The sequence below is a fragment of the Microtus ochrogaster genome, unplaced genomic scaffold (assembly GCF_000317375.1).
Source record: "Microtus ochrogaster isolate Prairie Vole_2 unplaced genomic scaffold, MicOch1.0 UNK2, whole genome shotgun sequence".
NCBI lineage: Eukaryota > Metazoa > Chordata > Mammalia > Rodentia > Cricetidae > Microtus > Microtus ochrogaster.
This window is the reverse complement of record NW_004949100.1, coordinates 12,453,917-12,466,751: the sequence shown is the minus strand read 5'-3', so window position 1 is coordinate 12,466,751 and position 12,835 is coordinate 12,453,917.

Genomic DNA, 12,835 nt, shown 5'->3' with positions numbered 1-12,835 from the left:
CACACACACATACACACACACACAAACACACATGTTCATGTGAACCAAAATTCACCCTAGGGATCACAGAGAAGCAAACACACACACACACACACACACACACACTTGCATGACAAAGCTTTCAGTTCTTGAAGACAGAAACGTAAGAAGATATCAAGTGATCTGAAATTCTCCTGTGCTTATAGACCAGTAGAACTAACATAGTAAAAATAGTCATCTTACCAAAAGCAATCTACAGATTCAATGCAATCCCCATCAAAATTCCAACACAACACTTTACAGGACTTGAAAGAACAATATTCACCTTCATATGAAAAAATCATGATAACTAATACAATCCTGTACAATAAAAGAACTTTTAGAGGTATCATCATCATCCCTGATTTCAAGATGTACTATAGTAATAAAAACGTCATAGTATTGGATTATAAACAGACAGATTGATCAATGGAACTAAATCAAAGACCCAGATGTAAATCCATATACCTCTAGACATCTAATTTTTGAAAAGAAGCCAGAAATATGCTGGGGAAAAAAAGTTAACTACTATCAGCATGTAGAAGAATGCAAATAGATCCATATCTATCACCCTGCACAAAACTCAGGTCAAGTTCAAGTGTGTATTTTGGTTTTCTTTTGCTCTAGCCCTACATTGAAACACCAAAATATGTTGTAAATGTTGTCGCTGGATATTTTTTTCCCATTGGGCTCTTTACTGTTTGGCTTTTGAGGGGGCTGCCATCCAGTTCCCAAATAAATGTTCACTGAGTCTCCTTTCTTATGAATACCCGACCTTAGCTTGGACTGTTTCTAGCAAGTTTTTCTTATCTTATATTATCTCAACTACGTTTGGCTTCTGGGCTTTTTACTTTCCGAACTTCTATATATCTTACTTTCAGTCATACTCCATGGCTGGCTGCACTGCTGTGTGACTGTCCCCCAGTGTCCTCCTCTCCTTGTTCTCTTGTTCATCCCTCCTTTTTTTCTTGCAGATTTCTCCTTCTGTTTATTCTTTCTGTCTGTCAGCCCTGTCTATCCTTTCTCCTACCTAGCAATTGACCATTCAGCTCTTTATTGGACCATCAGGTGTTTTAGAAAAAAGAAAGAATCACAGCTTTCCAGAGTTAAACAAATGCAACATAAACAAAAGCAACAATCTTTATATCATTAAAACAAATATTTTACAGCATAACCAAAAGTAACATATCTTAAAACAAAATTATGCAACATAAGTGGATCAAAGACCTCAACATAAAACCAGATACAGGAAACCTGATAGAAAAGAAAATGAAGAATATTCTTGAGTGCATTGGCACCTGGTTTTTGATAAAGTTGGGATGACATAATGAAGAAAAAAAAGAAAACAATGTCAAAAACCAAAACATGTTGATCAATGGAATCAAATAAAAGACAGAGACAAAAGTCCATACACCTATGGACACTGGAAAACAGAAAACATTTCCAACAAATGATGCTGATCAAACTGGATTTCTACATGTATAAGAATAAAAATAGATGAATATTTATTACCCTGCACAAAAAAGTCCAAGTGGATCAAAGACCTCAACATTAAACCACTAAACATACTAAACAAGATAGAAGAGAAAGTAGAGAATAGCTTTCAGTGCATCAGCACAGTAGATAACTTCCTAAACAGAACACTGAGAGCACAGATGCTAAGATCAACAATTAGTAAATGTGACCTTCACAAAACTGAGCATTTCTGAAAGACAAAGGACACCATCAATAGGACAAATGACAGCCTGCAGAATGGAAAAATATTTTTATCAACTCCACATCTGATAGAGGGATAATATCCAAAATATATAAAGAACTCAAGGAACTAGATATCAAAAATCCAAAGAATCCAATTTTAAAATTATATAAAGATCTAAACATAATTCTCAGTAGGTAGAGGAATATCAAATGGCTGAGAAACACTTCAAGAAAAATTCAACATCCTTAGCCATCAGAGAAATGGAAATCAAAACTACTTTGTGATTCCATCTTATACCTACCAGAATATCTAAGATCAATAACACATTTGACAGCTTTTGCTGGAGAAGATGTAGAACAAGATGAACTAATGTGGGATTTCCCTCTGTAATCTGTGATTATCATTGATGAATAAAGAAACTGGCTTGGCCTGATAGGGTAGAACAGAGCCAAGCAGGGAAGACTAAACTGAATGCTGGGAGAAAGGAAATCAGGGCAAGAAGTCAAACAGGACAGGAACATGGAAGCAGGAGCTGATGCAGAAACCTTGTGGGGATGCTGCTTACTTGCTTGCTCTTCCTAACTTGCTCATTCTTCTTTCTTATAGAACCCAGGACCATCAGTTCAGAAACACTAACAATAGTCTGAACCCTTCCCCAGAAATCACTAATTAAGAAAATGCCAGATCTTACGGATATTTTCTCAGCTCAGGTTCCATTCTTTCAGATGACTCCAGCTTATGTCAGGTTGACCTAAAACTATCCAGCACAAAATTTCAGAAACATTAATAGATTTAGGATATAGAAGTATATATTCCTTTTGTAGAAGGTAGCAAATCTTAATAGTTCAATTTTTACTTACAATGAAATATTAAAGATTATTTAGAGTAACTTCATAAATGAATAGTAGGTAAAATAATCCTAGATATTATATCACTTGTAAATTTTAGCAGTTCCTCTGGAATTCTGTTGTGATCAGCAAAACAGTAAGGAAGTAGACTAAAACATTTACATATATATATACGTATATATATATATATATAAAACTAAGACCAAATAATCAACACACACACAAAGGAAATCTGTGTTCCCATCGGAAAGTGAAGGCATGATATAAGTGTTGAGCCCTTCTCTTGAGGGGCCATGGATAAAAGGCATTTGTCTTTATTAGCCACCATCCTTCCAACAGTCAGGTTTGGAATGGTCCAAGCACATGCGCTTGCCCTTATTCAAACAAACAGGCTAGAGCATGTGGTAACACGATGACTGTACAAGTACAAAATACATACTCCCCAGGCATATTTGAGGCATCAGGTCTGATAAGCAGAACACCCAGTCTTTTGTAATCTGTCGACAAACTCATAAATTACATTGGACAAGTGAAGAACAACTTCCTCCCCATGACCATCTGCAAAGGGAATAAGTCAGCAATTAGGAATCCAATAAAAGTGAGTTTTGACAAGATAAGCAAAGGCTTAATACTTCAAGTTAAGGTCTAATCCCTTTAGGAACTGATTAGCACACACTTAAGATTTTTGGCATTCTATCTATAAATATTAAGAGATTATTAAGAAATATGATCAGGCAACAGGAATGTACATCTTGAGCCCTGCCCTGAATGTTCTGTGGAGTCTCATTTCTATTGACGTCAAAAGGAGTTGTACTTCTAAGACAGAACCACACTTGGCTACTTTCTCAATTACTGAATCAAAATCAACTTTACTTAACTCTTCTGTAAAAGATTAGTTTCTAAGTCCTTTAATATATACTTTGGCTGTGGAATTGGATTCAGAAGGCCTACGTTCACAGTGACTTGTTATTAATTTTAAAATTAGCATACTAAGTAATGAGTGTTCTTATGCCATTTTCCATGCACACATTTGTTTTCAATTCTCCTTCTTTACCTTGCTATCAAGAGCATCTAACATATCCTTCACCGAAAACCATGAACAAACCAACTGTTAAGAAAAGTATAAAGTCCAGGACTTGATGGGGAAATGACATAACACTTTGGGCTTACCCTTTGAAATTTAGTCTGAAATCCACATTTAAGGCTTCATAAACTTTAGTCTATAAACTGATAAGGAATAGATAGTACATCATCCATCATCTTCGGCTGCCATAATGCACCCTTTGCTTTCTATTATGTTGCCCATGTATGCAGGCTTCCAGAAGACTCTCCAAGATAAAAACATTTTCCTACAAACATAATCATCTAATATGTCTCCTAGCCTACTCTAAAAAGTGATGTGAAAATAATACATATAAAGATACACATCTACTCATATATGTGTGCTTATATGAGAAATTTTAGATTGTACCACAACAGACACTACACTACACTACACACACACACACACACACACAACACATTTATAGTGGATGAATTTTCAATTATTTCTAAAAACTTGGAACTCTCAGCAAACTTACTAATGAGCTTTATCATGAGACTTTTTATTTATTAGTGTAAAAGTTGTTGTTAGGCAAAAGAAAACTAAGTATTGAGCATAACATTTTTAAAGAATATTTTATTTAATTCTTAAGAATATTCATACAATATATTTTTAACAAATAAGTACAGATTTAATTTTACATGATGGGGTATATATTGTTATAATAAAGAAGATATATTCAGCAAATAAAAATTATACATGATCCGGGTTTTGAGTTATACTCAAGTCATAAATGTTGCACAGAGGATTGCATACCTATATCCGTCTATGATTAATGTGTTTCCTAAAGTGGAATAACTTCATTCCATTAGTCTGCCCCAGAGAACAAAAAGGGAAATGTATATTTGGAAAAACGAGAAAAAAAGCCTTGGATAAAAATATCTAAAAACATACTTCATTGAAGAAAACTGATAATCTAGGATAAGACAGACTTCAGAAAGAATAATGCTTATTATTTAATTTAGATAAACAAAAATTCTATCTTTGGAAAAGTATTCATCTTATTACAAGTTTCCAGAAGGTCGAAATCAGTTCACAATTCTTTTGTATTTCAAGATAAGCCATATTTTACAATACATCTTTCAACATTATATTTTCTTCTCTCATTTTGAAACTCTTTAACTTTTGCCTTTTTTTCCTGAAAAATCTTCCAAATATGTGTCAAATGGGAGCTTAAATTATCATTCTATATGTGCTTAGAAGTCTTTTGTCCCTAGTTCCTCCTTGAACTTTACACAATATACCCTATTCTCCTTCACGTCTTAGAGTATCCAACATGTTCTAGGCAGGAACCATAAGGAAATTATTGGTCTACCAGCCATATTACTTTGCTAGAATGTTTTTCTTAATTATTCCCCTGTCTAGTCTTCTCTGTGTGGTAACCATGACTCATAATCTCTCACATCATCTTTTTATTGGTCATCTTTCATATTCTGGTCTTAATCGTTGATGTCTTGAACTCCAAAGTTATGCTGACGAGTTTTCTTCCTCTTACTCTGGAGAATCATTAGCACAAATATGGCTGCAACTAACAGCAATGTGACCTATCTCCCACTGAAAGTTTGGGACATGGGTTTAAACTGTTGACAACTTGCATCCCTTGTGCAAAGTGCAATCCTTTCATAGATTGTTCTGAATTCAGAAAGACAGGTCAATAAACAAGGAGGTCTGTGCACTTCAAATTTATTTAAAGGTTATTTGTCCACAGGCAATTTTAGGATAATAATACTTGCCTTAAAATGCTGTATGCTATTTCAAGTACTGAATATTTAGCTTTGAAACACAACCCATACCGAAACACACTTCTATATTTTTTAGTAATTAATTTTTCTTTAGCAACTAATGTTAACTTCCAAGCATTACTTTTTATATATTTTCCCTCTTTGAGTAGAAATTTAAGCACTGTTTGACTTTATTTGCTTTTCATCAAATGCAGGTTGCCTTACAAGTACTCAGGTTCAACAGTTTTAACTTGTAACATAAATTAGTATCTAGGACATGTCAACTGAAAATCTTAGCTATTTCCGATAGCTGCAGATGCTATGAAACACAGCCAAACAGAATTTGTCTTCCAAGTAATACTGAATATGACAAAATCCTGTGGGGCTATTTCCAAAAACGTTGGAAACTAGACAATAAGGTGTATACTTTAAGAAAAATTGAAGTTTAAATATCATCAACATATATTAACCCTAAAAATACACAACATGTTCCAAAGACATTTGTACTCATCCATAATGTTCCTGGTAAGTATCATGAAGAAAATGAGAATGAAAATATTTGAAATCTGCAACTAATCAGGCATCTGGTATATCTAAATTCTGACCATCTAAGTAAAAGATTTTCAGGCAACGTTACTCATTGTAATTGTTCTCATTCCAAACAACTGTGAACTAAAATACACACGTTTTATTGTATTGTCAAAGGAAACACTAGATTTAAATATTTTGGCTTTATGCCATAATCACCTTCACATGTGCCAAATGCCTATTTGAGGATAAATGTGAGTAGACCATAGAGAAGTACTGAAGTCTGGTGTGTGCTTATCTTTGCCAATCATAAAAATCACAACGTTGCAATATGCAATATTTGGGACATCTGGACTTATTTTGTTTGTCAGAGGAGCTTTATCACAAAGACCATCTAGATGGTTTTTAGGTAAGATTATATGAATCTATTACTGTTTTTATATTTCCTAAACTATCCTTGATATTTTGTTTGCTTCGGAAACTTAGAAAAAAAATACAGGGTTAAGAAGCAATTTTAAATAATTAGCTACAGATGTAACACATATTCTAAATTTAGAAGTCAATAATACAACATTTAAAATACAATACACACTTTAAGTCCAAACACAGAAAAATACTCATTTTAGACATACTGTAATATTCCTTTATCATTATACAAATTTACAAATATCATGCACAATTAAAATATTGAAACCGTATTTTATAAGTAATCAGGAGAAAGAATCCAAATCAATAACTTTTTGTTCCATTTGTCTTTTAAATACATATTTAGAAATAATGTTTATTAAAAAGTTATAAAAGTAGTGATTTGAAAAAATCTTTATGCTGTTTCTGCAAATGATATACTGCATAACCATAACACATTATCACACTTCAGAGTTAACAGTGGTACAATGATATTCATTAATGTAAGTTACTTTTATTAATGGAAATTAATGTAAAGTATTGTGTATTGTAAAACAAAGTTGTCTGGCATCCCATTCATTTGGTTTTGCTGGACTGATATTCAATCCAGATTAATAGTTTGATTTCATTTACTCTGTTTTTTCCGATGCTAGGGTCTGAGTCATGTTTTAATGCACAACAGATATTTTTGTTTTCTTTCTTAGTTAGGTACAAAGTGGCATGTCTCCCTAGTGATGATATTATACTTGACACCTCTTGCTGAAGTAAAGTCAGCCAAGTGTCTCTCCTATTACCTTACCAGTTCATCTTTCAATTAATGAAGTATATATGAGCAGATACTTTAACACATACACTATTCTTTATTTTCTAACTAAATTTAGGATATATCAATGATATCTTATTATATAATCACAGTTTTCTATTCTACCATTCTTTTCCAAAATATGCATTGGAATTCTACTTTCAGAAATGTCAAGCCTTTCTTACTGATTCTCTATGTATTATTTCTAGTCAGAGTGTACTCATAATGACTGATTTTAGTTTATAGGCTATAAATTTACAACAACAACAACTACTACTGCCACTGCCACTACTACGCAAAAGCTAAAGACATCCAGTATGTGACCACCAGAAGGTTTGGATGCAGTGTCCTAAGTGCCTGGACTACGGCATCCTCACTGTTGAGCATTTCACTCTTTCCCACAAACACATTACTGGTGCTGTAGACCCGTTTTATTCTTTCCCTGCCACAGACCTAGGAGCGTCCTCTAGTTCTGTAAAATGTTACTCACGAATGACTATCCCACACTAGATTTTCTCTTACAACTTGCATGTTAATAGTTTCAGAATAATCACCAAATCTTAAGTCCACATCTAACAGTCTGTGTATAAATTATATATGGACTAGAGATTTTAAATTTTTAAATTACAGTAACATTTTAAAACCTGCGATCTCATATGGCTAATTTTAGCTAAAAAAAAAAATTACATGGTTCATCCTAGCCTCATTCTTTATTTATTTTTAATGCCTGCCCCAGACAGAAAGAAGTCTACTTCCCACCATCTGCAAGAGCTTTCTGAGACTGAGTGGGGAACAGAATCCTGACAAGCCATACTCTTCTCTCCTATTCATTATAGCAATCTTTGAAATTATCTCACTATACTAAAAATTGATGCATTTATTTATTATTGATTGAATGGAACAGATTATTCACACTGTTCTTTCCTAACATTCTTTGGTTTCAAAGATTTTACTTGAATCCAAAGAGCTCCATTTTTATCTGTTTGATATAATTAATATAGAAAGCATTAACAGAAACTAATTTAAACATAAAATCACAAAGACCATTATCTACTCCAGATGTTCTCTTAAACTACATATCGACAAACACTGTTTTAGTCCCTTTCAGAAAAGAAGTGACAGGGACTCAGAATCATCAGCTGTAGGCAACAGTGATAGAAGGCCGACTGATAAGAAGTGGAAAGATCTCTGTATCATAATAAGTATCCAAGCTCTGTACTCACCATGGGAATCTAGGTGCCATAAGCCTTTTCATGCCTCCCCTTCTTCTAAATCTCTTTGGGAAATCTGGCTCAGAGAAGATGACTTACACATATGGTGTCAGTTGGGCTTTGGCTGCTGTGCCAAAATATATGTGAGAAACTAAAGGACGAAGGGTATGCTTGGCTCCCAGCTTCAGGGGTTTCAGCATGACTGCCTGGATCCCATGCTTTGAGCTTGCAGAAACCCATAGATGCGTTGGTGGAGGCTATGCAAAAAATGGCTGCTGAGTACATAGAGAGCAGAGGAACTCTGAGGCCTCAAAATTCCTCAGTAACCTTTTTCTAGTTAGGTTTTACTTCCTGAAGTTTCAACGAACTCATCACGGACCACCACCATCCTTCAAACCAAACTATAACAGAGACCAATATGTGTCAACTCTACAGTAGACAATTCAGGTGTGCTCATTGTACTGTTCATATATGTAGACCACATGTTAATACCTTGTTCCACTTCAACACAAGTGCCTGTGTTTCAGTTAGCATTTATTCACCTTGTTCTTGAAGTGAAAATACACCCAAGGATCAAAGAAATGTGTACACCTGAACAACAGACATCATCAGCAACAAAGGTAAAGAGGTTGCCAAAAACGGGAGAAATGGAAGCAAGTCTGAGAACAAAAAAAGCTACAAATAAATTTATAAAACATTTTTTAAATTCTTATGAATTATAAAAAATTTTGAGTTTTATATATAAAGAAAGAAGATTCTCCTAATTCAGACTAAAGAAAATAAACTAGGGAAAATCACTTTGAAATCAGGTGATATAGAAAAATATAAATGTAGGAAAATTGGAAATGCAATAGAGGGTGTTCAAAAGTCTATTGCAACCAGAGCTAGAAATTTGGAAAATAAAAAATTTATCAAAGTCTTCCAGGAAATTTTCCAAATATATGGGCATCATTTCAAATTGAAAGGGTCCATTAGATGCTCACAGTAATGAAGGAGCCTAGGCAAACAATCATCTCCCAAGTAGGAACTACAGACCCCAAAGGCTTTCAACGGACAGACAAACTCTTTGCCAGCCGAGCGTGACCTAGCTGTGATGCTAGATTTCTCTGTAGTGGACAAAGGTGAGTGTAAAGAATGCACATCCAACATTCCGAGGGAAAGCTGTCTCCAGGCTCATCAGACAATTAATTACCCGTAAGCCTAGATTAGATTCAGAAAAGTCAGCTTAACAAACTCCCATCGCACCAGCGCCTGCACTCCTTTAACGAAAGCTAAAAGAAGACAAACTCTCAAGGGTACTGTACCAATAAAGCTGTCACGGCTTTCAGGAAACAGGCAAATCGATGCCGAGGAAGACAATGATTTACAGTTAAGCATCGAGTCGGTAAAAGCTTGTAGGGCAACTGAGACAGAAACCAGTTCAGATAAGAAAAGCAGCTAAGAAAATACAAAAGAAAAAAATTATCTCTTACCAAAAGAACTAAATAAACTACATAATGGAAAGTTGAGTTTCAAAGCTTTGTAGCGGCAATGAAGGATTTGCTTATAAATATTATAATATGGTAAACATATACATAATCTAGAAATAGCTAGGAAAAAAGTCACTAACATCAGAGAAAACAAGCCATGAACACAACTCAGAGAAATGTGATATGTTTCAAGACACAGTGTTAATTAAATAATGTAATTTTATTTTTAAATGTAAGGAATACATATCAATAAGCTGAGACTGTTACATGGCAAAAAGGAAAACTGTATTCAGTTATATATCAGAAGGAGAAATGAGGTAAAAGCAGACTGGATAAATATCTTTACTAATAGGATTTCAATAGTAAAAGTATAAAATGATATTTAGAATTACATCAGCTTAATCAAGATATATATGTATATATATGTAGACATATATTCAAATTCCAAAAGAAATAACTAAACTAACATACAATTAGCTCTGAGAGCACACCAATTAGTTATTCAATATCAAATGGTCAGCAATGAAGCATACATAGGTCAGGCATGGCCATGCAGGCCTTTTAATCCCAACTCTTGGGAGGCAGAGGCAGGCAGATCTTTGTGAGTTCGAGACCAGCCTAGTTTATAAAGTGAATTTCAGGACAGTTGGGGCTACAGAGAGAAATCCTGCCTCAATAAAACAAAAAAGAAGATAAAAGAAAGAAAGAAAACATATATACATAAATCATAAACTGAACTGGTTGATTTAATGTATGTAGAAATATTTTAAATTGGTTTTATTATGCTATATAATTTCTCCGCTCACCTCTCTTCCTCATGAAGCTGCTGAAGAGGCTGCAAATTGGAGATCCCACAGTACTGCCAGTTGGGATGACTGGAGCAACTTTGCATCTCAAGGTTTGCTGGCAATAAAGTGGACAGGAGAACAATGTCAGCCCTTTCAACGGAAGTGTGTGCACAACATGGATTGAACGACCTGGAATAACACATGGCCTGAGATTTTAAATTCGTCATTCCTAAAGTCTGTACATGATTCTGTTGAGAACAAACAAAAACGCAATGATCTGTCTGTAGTCCCGGTCAGCATGGAATGAGCACTCCACTCAGGAAGCAGAGGAAGCACCTGCGTACAGTGTACATCAGGGAAAGCTCAGCTGTTGTTTCTGTAGAAAATGACTTTGAATGATTTCATTCTACGGTTAGTATTACGGAAAAAGAAATCTACTACTCTCTGCCCGTTTCATGGGACAGAAGAAACATGCACAATGGCAAGACAAGAATTTTGCCATTTGCTGTACACTAGCTCAGTATAATTATAAATTATCGATGCCTATCATTTTCTAAAAATAAATGCTATCATTTTAAAAACCAACCTTAAACCAAAAATTATAACATTATAAAAAGATCATAAAATTTCTAATTAGCAACATTGGTCAATAGCTGACAAAAGATGAGAATTTATGGCCTTAAGTGTTTTTCACAAGACTGTTTTCTGGGTGGGTAACTATTGATGTGTACATTTTGCTAATAATGGAGAACTTGAAGGGTCCAAGAGTGAGTCAATAAGATTTCCTAATGCATTCTCTTAATGGACCATTTACTTTCTATTTTGGGGGCTATCAAGACTGCATTATTTATTTAGTTACCTATTGGACTTAGAAAGTAGTCTCTCAAAGCTATGCATGGCATTTATTGAGTGCCCGCTCTTCCAAACTCTTTATGTATAGTACGCTCATGGCCTTGTCCTTCCTGTCTAATAGCATGATTATATACTGTTTTTAATATACTTATTATTTTTCTATTTGATAATATAATTCTTTAATAGCCATATGGGAATCTCCACACCGCTAGTTAAACATGGAAAAACTCTTAAAGCGAGCTATGTGGGTGAGCCTTTTCTCCCCTGAGCTACAAGAGGCTGTAAACTTCTTTTCTTTCTGTTAAAACTCATTTCCCTTCCTGGTTGCCACTTTGTCACATGTTTTATTGTAATGTTCCTGGAATCCATTCTGCAGATTTTTTTCCACTGTAACTATGCATTACAGTTTCTGTTATATTGTTTTCTGTTAGTAAACCCTATGTCTTCTAAAGCAACAATGCCTAAAATTTTGCATTGTACTCTAAATCTTTTTGTCAGAAATAAATTCATATAAAACTATGAAGAAAACGAAAGTAAAACCCCACAGTCTTAGGGATACATGTTTGTGTTTTCACACCATGCATCTTTGATTTATAACAGAAACTGTCAGAAGGATGCATGTTCTTCTTTCTTTTTGAATATTATTTCTGGAAAGCTTCGCTAGTAACCCTAAAACCCTGTCCAATTCCTGCTTGTGATCATCTTGAAGACATTCTGCCTTGGTAGCATGGGTTACTACTTCTGTTTGTATTTCTTGTTTCCCTTCCCTTCAGGCTCTCATCAGTCAAACTATTAGCAAATTACTTAGCTAAATTGTAAATGTTAGACAAACTAGCAAAAATTCAGTATGTACATTAGAGAGATAACATGCCTAATTGAGAATATAAAATAACATTACTTGTGGGTCAATTAAGAACTAACTACCTGCAATACCTAAATTTCAGAGGCTTTGCTTTAGAGTAACAAGCTTTGTGAACATTCGGTCATTTAATGACCACAAGGCTGGGACAGTCTCTCAGACCTGGGATTTTCCCATCACACAATGAAAAGATCTGATCAATTCAAACCGTATCTGATAACACAAGGCTGGAGCAGTTTGATGATGGGAAGTATTCTACATTATTCAATATCAAAGGGGCACACATGGGAGAAAGGAATGGAAATTTCTAATAAAAGAACTCATAAATATTAAATTGATGCAAAATTAACGGAAAACAGATCTAAAAAGCATGCCTGCATGCACTTGGCTTTAAGGGAAAAAACAAAGGAAACATTTAATCAAGAGTTGTTTCCATCATGTCCTAAAACAAGCTCTATAGATTTTGGAGACTACATTTTTGGAAATGGTAGAAGCCCCAGAAACACTTAGGACCACACACCGCACAAAGAAAA